Below are 11,449 nucleotides of genomic sequence, written 5' to 3'. Positions count from 1 at the left end.
CACTAAACACAAATAAATTAAATGATTAATGAATACATTAATTAATCAATACAAGTAGTTAATGAATGAATAATGAAAAACTATATTGACACATAAGTAAATGGACAGATAGATTTCTGAAGAAGTAAATTGGAGCCCCCCCCCCCCGCCCCCTAAACTGGCGCCGCCCATGATATTCTTTCCTTGTTTATTTGGAAAACAAATTAGAGCCCCCCCCCCCGGGGGATGGGGCCCCGCCCGTCATAATTCTCATCGACCACCGCGCGGGGAAACAAGCCCCACGACCACATTAAATACCACTATATAGCAGTGTAAGGGGCCTCGATAACGAGTATACTAATATAGCCGTCATCCGAGCCCCACGCACGTGCGAATGCTGGGATAAGCACATTGGACGGGGCCTGTTTCGCGACTATCTTAGGATGCAAGCTTAATATATACTCGTGATATAGGCCCCGCTACTGTGTTGGAGTGTCTGCAGTGCCGTAGCGCGGGGCCCATGCATATAACGGTTATAGTACTATACTCGTGAAACAGGCCCCGCGCACGGACATTCCAAGCCGTTCAACACAGCAGCGGGGCCTATATAACGAGTATATATAGTGAGCTGAAGTTAGCAACCTAGATATTGAGGTAGTATAATCGATTACAAGTGTTTCTCGAGCGGGGCCTATATCACGATTTTGCCGAATAAAAAAGAAAATAATGGCAGTCAGGTAATACCTCGGTATAATATAACATTTTGAACGACTACTCTAACTTGTTATATATGCAGCTAGGGAGGCTAGTAATACTAGTAGTGCCATTGGTAAAATTTTTATTGGAGATCGAGATCGAGAGTGTTGTCGAATCTACACACGCCGGCGAGAAAATTCTGCCTGGTTTGAGGCGTTCGCTACGGCTGAGTCTCCAATCAATTGAGGTAATTCTTTTCACGATTTTAGAGCTTGAGTCTTGAGAAGATAATAACAAATACTTAGTGGTTGTTTAAGTGGATATCGACCTTATTATTGTCATTTGTGAAAGTTATTTGACGAAAATAGTCCGTCTTGTTTGACTGAGAATTCGTGTTGTTTATGACGTTCAGCCCCACTCGTAAACATTTCTGTTTGTTCCAAATAACAGCCTAACGAGTTAGACCAAAAGCTTCAGTCTCTGTATTTTGGTTGTTCTGCTGCACTGCGTTGGCTCACTCACCAATACATAGACTGAAGAGCTTGGAGTAACGTTAGATCTAACATTTGGCGGAAACGTGATTTTCCGATCGTTTTTTTGTGCATAAAAATAAAATGTCACATTGACAATGACATGAAATTGAAAAAGAAATCACATCCATATTTACGAAAAAATGTTTAAAATTCAGAAATATCATACCTTAGACCGCAGTTACCGCTTATTCCTTTCAAATGATGATCGAAACATCTTCATCTTCGATCCTTTCGTTGGTCAACGTAAGTCGTAACGTAAGTTTATTCTTGGATGACGTCATCATCCTAAGTTAAGTTACACTACAGACATATTTACCATTCGCTATATATCGCGATTGTTCCGCTTCTTTGCGCTTTTACATGTAGATGTGCGTGCGTTCGGAACTTGTCGCTCGCATTGATTGGCCAAGATATCGAAAATTTAATCGGAAAGTATCAATAGAAAGATTAGAGTCTCAGGAAAATAGTGGGCCTTCATTCAAGATAATATAATGTCATTTAGAATCTGGAAGAAATAAAAAATCTGGACAAAACCCGCCCTCCGAATTGCCGACCCAGATTACACATGCAGGCTCGCACTAACACACTACCATCGGTGAATGGGGATTATAGTAAAATGTCAGAAATTGTTGAATAAATCCCCAGAAACGACGGTTATTCCTGTCTAGTAACAGCCAGTAAACAGTTATGCTTTATCTACCTCAAGTGATGTTCGTGCAGGCTCCACTCCACTTCAATACCGGCCGCTACACTACATGTACGCTCCACCTACCCGAACATAAAGACAGTGAACTCGTGGTAAAGGTGAGGAAAAAATGCACATTTATTGTAAAAAATATCAACAAAAAAAGACATCAACAATAAATAAAAGCTTAATTTCTTACTCTTCACCCTTATTTCGCTCTATTTATTGTTGATGTCTTTTTTCTTTTTTTTTACAATAAATGTGCATTTCTTCCCCACCTTTGCCACTCGGAGTATCCGAACGAGCTCACTCACTTGATGTTCGGGTAAGTCAAGTGGAGCGTAGTGTAGCGGTATTGAAGTGGAGTGGAGCCTGCACGAACGGAGCATAGTGTAGCGGTATAAGTGGGGTGGAGCCTGCACGAACATCACTTGAGGTATGCTTTATCCAACTCTATGATGCGCTAAGACTTGTCTTGTTTATTAAGTTGTCTTGTCTTGTCTTGGGTTAAGTCGGCATTTGCAGACTTGCTGTACTCCGCCAACTTTACCTTTAGATCTAGACTACTTATACAGTTCGGTGACTTTTTGAAATCTTGAAGGAATCCCAACAAATTAATTGGAAAGCTTGTGAAATAAGATTAAGAAAAACAAGTCTCAATCAACTCATTGTCTGATCTATTGACGGAGATATTCCAATTTACAATTAATACAGGGGAAAATATGCAGATTTTTTCTGTCAAAATTTTTTTTATATTAAACTTGTTGTTTGATTGAGTTGGGGAGACAGCACTCACGTATTGCGAGGTTAGTGTGCACCACGTACGTGTTTACGCTATGGATTTTATAGTTGTCAGATAACATCGCTCCATAATGCGAATAATGTTAACCGAAAATCATTCTGCTACTCACCAGGGCTTTTTCTGGTGAAAAGCGGTCCATTTTCAATTTTACAAATTAAAAAAAAGAACAAAATCGCTTACCTTTGCCTGGAAAGTTGCTTCGCCTGTCTCTTCGACGGAAATAAAAGGAAGGTCGTCGGTGGCGCTAATACAATTCACAACCTTAATTGAGCATGTCGATATTTTTAAAACTAGATTTTTTATTCATTGTATGCGCAATTCCAATGATTGTTTGATAAAATAGAGACACCAATAAATGCAATAACTTAAAGAACATACTTTTTATATTATTTTTACTGACGATAATACTTTTTGGAAAATATTCAAAGCGATGACAAGTTGAACAAAAATATAGAAAATTCTACCTACCTTGAACGAAGCCCCACAAGTGCTACCCCGTTCGTTTGTCAATTAAAGTTCTACCAAAGTCTTTACAGTAAAAAGATTGGACACTGCCGACTTCACGTAACGCTCTGCATCTATTTACGTTTAAAATAGTTTTTGTGCCTAGTCTTTCCCTTGTAGTCTCTTTGATATGGAGATAAATCGCGCGCCCTCTTTAGCTCATTAGACAAAATATTTGGCAGAAGTGGAGATTAAAGCAGGGTCTGTATCAGTGTTGTAGTGCCTTGATGCTCGGCCTTGGCCTTAAGGCGCCTTAAGGCCTATTTTTTCAAAGCCTTGGCCTTGAACATTCAAGCCTTGGCCTTGAGAGGGCCTTGGCCTTGGCCTTGAGGATTTTGAGCCTTGAAATTTCAAGGCATTTTCAAGGCTTTTTCAAGGCATTTTGTATTTTGTACTTTCATTTGTTTTATATAAGTAATTATGAATGTGTCAAATGTTCTGTAATGACACTAATGGTCAAAACTACCAGTCACCAGTAACAGTAGCAACAGCAGTAGGTGTAATAGCTGTGTCATCGATTGTAATTGTTAAATCATCATTATTAAGAATTATCATCACATTGTAACAAAGAAAACAGCAGTAATGAAAAATAACTATTAATTGGTAATGTGTTGTAATCATGACTAATGATGATAATGACAATATTAATAATGATAATAATGACAGTAATAATGATTATGATCAAGATTATAGTGCTTTGATGAAAGGAATAATTCTGACAGATCTGACTGCAATTTTGACAACAACTTTCATACTTTAAACATAGCTAACTCTAAGGAATGATTTATAACAAGGTTGATTTCTATTCCATTAGGATTTTCCTTGTATTATTTTCTTTAGCCAACAAGAATGATTTAAGTCTTAATTATATTCTGAAAAGATTTGGAAAACTTGTACACAGACTTTAATTTTGTAATATCCAAATTGGCTATGTCAATGGCATGATGAGCCAAAAATTTAGAGGGGCCAAGCATGGCATATAGAACAAAATTTCTGCCAAAAAATTTGAAAGCGATTGAAGCCAGCGAGCGTAAAAATTGTCACCCTTTTGCTATAAGAAAAGCTTTTTTTTGAAAGACTGTGACAGTATGTTTAGAAAATAATATCAAATTTACTCCACATTTTCCTTTCCTTTATCCCCCTATTTTAAGTTTATTCTTGGTGGTGGAACTTCTTCCTCTCTCTCTCTCATTTTTTTTGGGGGGTCTGATATATTTTTAAACAGACGAGAAAGAGGAATGGGAAGAGAGAGAGAGAGAGAGAGGATAAGGGAGAGAAATATGTAAGGGGGTAAGAAAGATGGGCGTGGCTGGTTGGGCAGAAAATACTGCAAAATTAGTTAATGATAGGCAGTATATCTTTTCTAAATTGTAAGGAGAAACATATAAGGGCGCAAGAAAGATGGGGGTGGCTGGTTAGGCAGATCATACTGCAGAATTAGTTAATGATGATAGGCAGTACACCTTTTCTAAATTGTATACATTTTGTTTTGGGTCTAGTGTCTCAGATTGACAAAGCAAAGGGAAAAAATCAATGAAATAACGTATTTGTGTTTGTGTCAATATGGGTTCAAGAAATAATGATTATATATTGAATTAATTAATTAATTAATTAATTAAAATAATGATATATATTGAATAATTATTAATATTATTAATAATTATTAATAATTAAATGTTTCAGGATATAATCAAGATTTACCCCCCCCCAACTAAGGGTATGGGGTGCGCCCCATTTATTTTGTATCCTTTTGAATAAAACTTTATTTTGTAAGTATTCTTCATTCTGTTTTTTTTTAGGTAAAATAGGTGTAGAAGATACAAGAAATGAGAATTGAAATTTGAAAGTGGTTGTAAGCGGAAAAACATGAAAACTGGCAAGAATCCTAAAAATTACACATTTTCAAGTCAGCATTTGAAAATTTCAGCTTGTGCTCTGTGCTCTCTTGTCCCCCCCACAAAAAAAAATCCTGTAGGAAAAAATGCCTCTTTTTCCAAAGTAAGAAATGCCTTCTTTTTTCAGAATGATTTTGCCCTTTTTCAAAAAGAAATACCTTCTTTAATAGTAAAAATGATACATTTTAGGTTTGAAAATCACAAGTTTTGAATCATGCTTACATCAGTTATTGTTTAGTACAGTACTACAACATGTAATCCTGTTCATGGTTACAAAAATGTAGAATGGTGTTTTCTGGTTGGAATATCACAAATTTTTGGCTCGCTTTCTGCACTCGAATCAATTATTGTACTCATTCTATTCCTGTTTACACACAAAAAATGCTTAGAATGTCCAGTTTTCAGGTTGGAATATCACAATGTTTTTTAGCTCGCACTTTGCGCTCGCATTACTTTGATTGGTGAGTTATGTATCCTATTAAAAATGCAGTCCTTAAATGCTTCCTTTTCTGATCTGTACATTATCTAGCATTATTTCTTTAATTAGATGTACACATCTTTTTCATGATTACAAAAAAAGCTCAGAATATTTAATTTTCATGTCTTATTACACATGTCCAGAAGTTTGAGATCGTGGTTCGTACCGGCAACATCACGCAACAGTGATTTAGTGATTTAACAGTCATTAACCCCATAATTGACCAAAAATCGAGTTTTACAACTTCAGAATTGATTTTCTTTTCAAAACTGCTTGCTCGCTACACTTTCTCGCTGAGAAGTAAAACCTAAATAAAAATATCTATCTTATCAATAAGACATAAATTTAAAAAGGCTTTGCTCAACTTAATTCTACAAAACAAACAACTACTTCACGCAGTTGATAATCTCATTTTGAAAATACATGTATCTGTTAGCACCAAAAATTCCCATTTTGGTATATAAGTGCCTTTTTGGCTCTGAACCACCCCCCCCAAAAAAAAAATATTATATATAATATATTATGTCTAAATTTATCATGAAATTATTTTTGTTTTAAATGTACAAGGGTGAAATTCTTTATTCGCTCAGTCCGCTCGCTCACATACATTTTTGCCATGTGTGATGTCTAGCGGCCTATAAGCATTGTTAGCTCATTGTTCTGTATATCGTAAGTTTGAAATGCCTTGGCCTTGGCCTTGGCCTTGAGGTTTTCAGGCCTTGGCCTTGGCCTTGGGTTTCCATGCCTTGGCCTCAGCCTTGGGTATTGAAGCCTTGGCCTTGGGTATTAAAGCCTTGGCCTTAGCCTTGGCCTTGGAGGTTTGAGCCTTGACTACAACACTGGTCTGTATTTTGTTAACGAGAAGAAAAATCAACGCTTAAATGATGCTATTTTAGGGATACCGGTATTCATCATATTAGGGGGAATTGACTTCACATCGTTTGGCAAGTTTCTTAGGAGTACTTACCTTCAATTTTCATGAACACGGCGGCAGTAATGCACCCACTAGCTGCATTTCTTCTCCGATCTTCTTCAAATGTGGCTTGAAGGTCCATTAGGGTTAAACAAGTCGCCTATTGATTTTGGTGTGGGCAGAGACTTTGTTGCCATGGTAGCAAGAGTTTTTGTGGAAATAGCAGAGATGTCCTTGTGAGCGCTCTACCAGCTGCATTTCTTCTCCGATCATCTTCAAATGTGGCATGAAGGTCCATTATGGGAGAGCAAAGCCCCGTATTGATTTTGGTGTGTGCGGCAGTGTTGTAGTCAAGGCTCAAACCTCCAAGGCCAAGGCTAAGGCCAAGGCTTTAATACCCAAGGCCAAGGCTTCAATACCCAAGGCTGAGGCCAAGGCATGGAAACCCAAGGCCAAGGCCAAGGCCTGAAAACCTCAAGGCCAAGGCCAAGGCATTTCAAACTTACGATATACAGAACAATGAGCTAACAATGCTTATAGGCCGCTAGACATCACACATGGCAAAAATGTATGTGAGCGAGCGGACTGAGCGAATAAAGAATTTCACCCTTGTACATTTAAAACAAAAATAATTTCATGATAAATTTAGACATAATATATTATATATAATATTTTTTTTTTTTGGGGGGGGTGGTTCAGAGCCAAAAAGGCACTTATATACCAAAATGGGAATTTTTGGTGCTAACAGATACATGTATTTTCAAAATGAGATTATCAACTGCGTGAAGTAGTTGTTTGTTTTGTAGAATTAAGTTGAGCAAAGCCTTTTTAAATTTATGTCTTATTGATAAGATAGATATTTTTATTTAGGTTTTACTTCTCAGCGAGAAAGTGTAGCGAGCAAGCAGTTTTGAAAAGAAAATCAATTCTGAAGTTGTAAAACTCGATTTTTGGTCAATTATGGGGTTAATGACTGTTAAATCACTAAATCACTGTTGCGTGATGTTGCCGGTACGAACCACGATCTCAAACTTCTGGACATGTGTAATAAGACATGAAAATTAAATATTCTGAGCTTTTTTTGTAATCATGAAAAAGATGTGTACATCTAATTAAAGAAATAATGCTAGATAATGTACAGATCAGAAAAGGAAGCATTTAAGGACTGCATTTTTAATAGGATACATAACTCTCCAATCAAAGTAATGCGAGCGCAAAGTGCGAGCTAAAAAACATTGTGATATTCCAACCTGAAAACTGGACATTCTAAGCATTTTTTGTGTGTAAACAGGAATAGAATGAGTACAATAATTGATTCGAGTGCAGAAAGCGAGCCAAAAATTTGTGATATTCCAACCAGAAAACACCATTCTACATTTTTGTAACCATGAACAGGATTACATGTTGTAGTACTGTACTAAACAATAACTGATGTAAGCATGATTCAAAACTTGTGATTTTCAAACCTAAAATGTATCATTTTTACTATTAAAGAAGGTATTTCTTTTTGAAAAAGGGCAAAATCATTCTGAAAAAAGAAGGCATTTTTTACTTTGGAAAAAGAGGCATTTTTTCCTACAGGATTTTTTTTTGTGGGGGGGACAAGAGAGCACAGAGCACAAGCTGAAATTTTCAAATGCTGACTTGAAAATGTGTCATTTTTAGGATTCTTGCCAGTTTTCATGTTTTTCCGCTTACAACCACTTTCAAATTTCAATTCTCATTTCTTGTATCTTCTACACCTATTTTACCTAAAAAAACAGAATGAAGAATACTTACAAAATAAAGTTTTATTCAAAAGGATACAAAATAAATGGGGCGCACCCCATACCCTTAGTTGGGGGGGGGGTAAATCTTGATTATATCCTGAAACATTTAATTATTAATAATTATTAATAATATTAATAATTATTCAATATATATCATTATTTTAATTAATTAATTAATTAATTAATTCAATATATAATCATTATTTCTTGAACCCATATTGACACAAACACAAATACGTTATTTCATTGATTTTTTCCCTTTGCTTTGTCAATCTGAGACACTAGACCCAAAACAAAATGTATACAATTTAGAAAAGGTGTACTGCCTATCATCATTAACTAATTCTGCAGTATGATCTGCCTAACCAGCCACCCCCATCTTTCTTGCGCCCTTATATGTTTCTCCTTACAATTTAGAAAAGATATACTGCCTATCATTAACTAATTTTGCAGTATTTTCTGCCCAACCAGCCACGCCCATCTTTCTTACCCCCTTACATATTTCTCTCCCTTATCCTCTCTCTCTCTCTCTCTCTTCCCATTCCTCTTTCTCGTCTGTTTAAAAATATATCAGACCCCCCAAAAAAAATGAGAGAGAGAGAGGAAGAAGTTCCACCACCAAGAATAAACTTAAAATAGGGGGATAAAGGAAAGGAAAATGTGGAGTAAATTTGATATTATTTTCTAAACATACTGTCACAGTCTTTCAAAAAAAAGCTTTTCTTATAGCAAAAGGGTGACAATTTTTTTTCGCTCGCTCGCTTCAATCGCTTTCAAATTTTTTGGCAGAAATTTTGTTCTATATGCCATGCTTGGCCCCTCTAAATTTTTGGCTCATCATGCCATTGACATAGCCAATTTGGATATTACAAAATTAAAGTCTGTGTACAAGTTTTCCAAATCTTTTCAGAATATAATTAAGACTTAAATCATTCTTGTTGGCTAAAGAAAATAATACAAGGAAAATCCTAATGGAATAGAAATCAACCTTGTTATAAATCATTCCTTAGAGTTAGCTATGTTTAAAGTATGAAAGTTGTTGTCAAAATTGCAGTCAGATCTGTCAGAATTATTCCTTTCATCAAAGCACTATAATCTTGATCATAATCATTATTACTGTCATTATTATCATTATTAATATTGTCATTATCATCATTAGTCATGATTACAACACATTACCAATTAATAGTTATTTTTCATTACTGCTGTTTTCTTTGTTACAATGTGATGATAATTCTTAATAATGATGATTTAACAATTACAATCGATGACACAGCTATTACACCTACTGCTGTTGCTACTGTTACTGGTGACTGGTAGTTTTGACCATTAGTGTCATTACAGAACATTTGACACATTCATAATTACTTATATAAAACAAATGAAAGTACAAAATACAAAATGCCTTGAAAAAGCCTTGAAAATGCCTTGAAATTTCAAGGCTCAAAATCCTCAAGGCCAAGGCCAAGGCCCTCTCAAGGCCAAGGCTTGAATGTTCAAGGCCAAGGCTTTGAAAAAATAGGCCTTAAGGCGCCTTAAGGCCAAGGCCGAGCATCAAGGCACTACAATACTGGTGTGCGGAGACTTCGTTGCCATGGTAACAAGTTTTTGGTGGAAATAAATGTAGCAGAGATGTCCTTGTGAGCACTCTACCAGCTGCATTTTTCCTCCAATTATCTTCAAATTTGTCACGAAGGTCCACTATGGTAAAGCAAAGTTGCCTAATGATTTTGGAGTGGGTGGAGACATGGTTGCCATAGTAACAATATTTTTGTGGAAATACAGAGATGTCCTTGTGAGTGCTCTACCAGCTGCATTACTTTTCCGATCATCTTCAAATGTTGCATGAAGGTCCATTATGGTAAAGCAAAGTTGCCTAATGATTTTGGAGTGGGTGGAGACATGGTTGCCATAGTAACGATATTTTTGTGGAAAATTTGGTAAAACCTGTAACATCTGCTTTTTTTCCAATTTGTCATAACAGTTGGCACACAGAAGCAATATTAGAAGGTGAAGCGAAGATGCCTATCATTTTTGGTGGGGGGTCTTAGGGTTAGGTTTACAAAATAAATCCAGATTACTCTATAATTTTATTCCCCAACAGGTGATACTGGACAATACTTTAGGTTCTGCAGAGTCACGCTGCTTCGTCACATTATTGTCATAAAATTTGGTACCCACAGGCAAAATGTGGGCAGGGCCATTGTCGCCATGATGATTGTATTTATTTGTCAAATTTCTGTATGAGCTCTATATATCGCAAAGACAGATGACGTGGTGGGTTCGGGGGATACATGTGCTCGGCTTCGCGACCCGCCGAGCATCTCTAGTTTAAGTAAAGTTTGTCGTTTAAGAAGTAAGTGACAGAAAAAAGAAGAATTTTAAATGAGTGCAATAGATTGGCCCAGAGTTTGCACAAGTATAATTAAATATTGTTACCTAGAGGGATGCAAGCTTTCACAGAAAATCCCCCCTCCCGTTTTAGAGCCATAATCAAAATTTGGAATGTAAATATGCAGTTCATACACAAGTGAGGACCTTTTTTTTGCTTGTCAATTTTTTTGTGGACAAAAAGACCTTCAATTTTGGATGATAAATAACTTTCTTTTTTTTTTTGCTTGTCAAAGTTTCCTCTGGTAAAATGTGCCCCCCTTTGGAAATCCTGGATCCACCACTGATTGAAGTAAAAGTTAAAATATAACAAAAATGAAACCACAAGTAAGTCTAGAATGCCTTTTCAAGATAAGTCACTAGTATTTTATTGATTCTTTAAAAAGGTACATAGTACTAAATAGGAACTACCAGAAATTAAGAAATTGTTATCGACATGTACCTTCATTTCATTTTGTTTATTTCCATTTTCAACAAGCACAGTTTGTTTTGTACATTTTGACATAAACAAAACATATTTCAAGTATCCCTGTGCAAAAATTATATTCAAGATTATTACATATCAGGTTGGAAATGGAGGAGGCTGCTAAAAAGTGTAGCTTGTAGAGTGCAGCCTCCTGATAAATATTCTTGTAGTTACATAGCAATAAAAAAATCAAAATAACAACTTGAGCATAAACCAATTGAATTGAAAAGAAATAGGGGAAATTAGAATAGAAAAGAAAATAAGAAAAAGAGAGATTAAAGGCTTCCAGAATCCAGCCCCAGCACTCACAAACAGACCTCGTTGATCAACAGGAAAAC

The 11,449-nt window shown here is 36.1% G+C and overlaps 1 protein-coding gene across 1 annotated transcript in view; it reads left to right on the top strand.

The window, feature by feature from the left end:
* Positions 1–820: 820 nt before the first annotated feature.
* Positions 821–11,449, top strand: part of LOC121408313 (transcription initiation factor TFIID subunit 1-like) — a 51,850-nt gene continuing 41,221 nt past the window's right edge. Inside the window, 1 exon segment of the mRNA XM_041599739.1 lies at positions 821–922. The gene's annotated coding sequence lies outside the window, so the exon portion shown is untranslated.

Source organism: Lytechinus variegatus, chromosome 1, assembly GCF_018143015.1.
Source record: "Lytechinus variegatus isolate NC3 chromosome 1, Lvar_3.0, whole genome shotgun sequence".
NCBI lineage: Eukaryota > Metazoa > Echinodermata > Echinoidea > Temnopleuroida > Toxopneustidae > Lytechinus > Lytechinus variegatus.
The sequence above is the reverse complement of the archived record's forward strand: the minus strand, read 5'-3'. Positions and strand labels throughout refer to the sequence as shown.